Source organism: Vulpes lagopus, chromosome X (genome assembly GCF_018345385.1).
Source record: "Vulpes lagopus strain Blue_001 chromosome X, ASM1834538v1, whole genome shotgun sequence".
NCBI classification, from domain to species: Eukaryota; Metazoa; Chordata; class Mammalia; order Carnivora; family Canidae; genus Vulpes; species Vulpes lagopus.
In genome coordinates, this window is record NC_054848.1 from 4,764,034 (window position 1) to 4,765,747 (window position 1,714).

Genomic DNA, 1,714 nt, shown 5'->3' on the forward strand with positions numbered 1-1,714 from the left:
CGAGGACGATATTTTTGTTTTCGTTAATGTGGTTCTGAGATCAGTTGAACGATCCATGTCCACAGCAATGTCTGGCCAAATCCAGCTTCTTCAGGGGTGTCGAGAGGGCCCCTGGCTGAGTCCTTTTGGGCTGCGATAACAGATACCATAGACTTGGTGGCTTATAAACAAGGGAAATGCAAAAAAATAAAAAATAAAAAAATAAACAAGGGAAATGCATTCCTCACAGTTCTGTAGGCTGGAAGTCCAAGATCAAGGCATTGGCGGATTCAGTGTCACGTGAGAGCCCATTTCCTGGTTCATAGATGGCCGTCTTCTTGCTAGAGCCTCACGTTGCACAATGGGTGAGGGAGCTCTCTAGGGCCTATTTAAGAAGAGTACTAACCCCATCCTGAGGGCTCCATCCTCATGACCTAATCACCTGCCATCAGCCCCATATCTAAATACCATCCCATGGGGGAAAGGGTTTTGGAGGTGAATATGGGAAGGTCACTAACAGTCAGCTGTAGCATTTCTTTTCTTTTCTTTTCTTTTTTTATATTACAGACAAGAAGAAAATAGGACTTTAATCATCATGTACATAACAAGTAAAATACACATATGGATAACAAAAAACTGAAAGGACAAATGGATAACAAAAAACTGAAAGGACAACTTTAATTTTAGCTTCATTCTAAGTTTTTGAATGTTCTTTTGACTATGAACTTGGTTTAGTTTTAAAAATTAGCTTCAGCTCCTATGATTAGCTTTGTAGATTTAGCAATTTTGCATTATTCCTATAAAGAAAAAAACATTTCTGAGTTTTCACAAAGCAGTATCCTCAAAAAAAAAAAAAATTCCATCTATTTGAGCCAGGGTATTTTGGAACTTTCTAACTGAACAGATTTCAGTTCCCAACTTTTTTTTTTAATTTTTTTTTATTGGAGTTCAATTTGCCAGCATATAGCATAACACCCAGTGCTCATCCCGCCAAGTGCCCCCCCACTCAGTGCCCGTCACCCAGTCACCGCAACCCCCCGCCCACCTCCCCTTCCACCACCCCTTCTTCATTTCCCAGAGTTAGGAGTCTCTCATGTTTTGTCACCCTCCCTGATGTTTTCACTCATTTTCTCTCCTTTCCCTTTATTCTCTTTCACTAATTTTTATATTCCCCAAATGAATGAGACCGTAAAATGTTTGTCCTTCTCCGATTGACTTATTTCACTCAGCATCATACCCTCCAGGTCCATCCACGTCGAAGCAAATGGTGGGTATTTGTCGTTTAAAAATATGGAACGCTTCACAAATTGGCGTGTCATCCTTGCGCAGGGGCCATGCTAATCTTCTCTGTATCCTTTCCAGTTTTAGTATATGTGCTGCCGAAGCGAGCACAGCTGTAGCATTTCTTAAGGCTGAGCTCTTGGTGCCATCCTGACTTAGGATATGACATGGGCATGGGGAATGAATTGGGAAGCCTAGGTCTTTTTCCTGGGAGATGGTAAGCAGGGGTGAGCAGTGATTATAAACCAGGATCCTCATTTCCCTCAACTGTTTTAGGATGGAGCTATAGAAACAGGGAGATAGTATGGAAGCACACTGGAGTGTTGGTCCCGTCTCCATGGTGTCTGCTGGGGCCATGATAGAGCTCTCAGACAAAGCCAGTTCTCCCAGTGGCTCATAGTCTCACTTGGTTGCAGAGATACTGTCTGAGGGATGTGTCTTCAGAGTTTAGGGA

The 1,714-nt window shown here is 42.5% G+C and overlaps 1 non-coding gene across 1 annotated transcript; it reads right to left on the reverse strand.

Annotated features, from left to right (window-relative positions):
- Window positions 1-1,263: 1,263 nt before the first annotated feature.
- LOC121483624 lies at window positions 1,264-1,371 on the reverse strand. The gene has a single exon (XR_005985755.1). It is a non-coding gene; the product is annotated as a U6 spliceosomal RNA (small nuclear RNA).
- Between the last annotated feature and the right edge of the window lie 343 nt (window positions 1,372-1,714).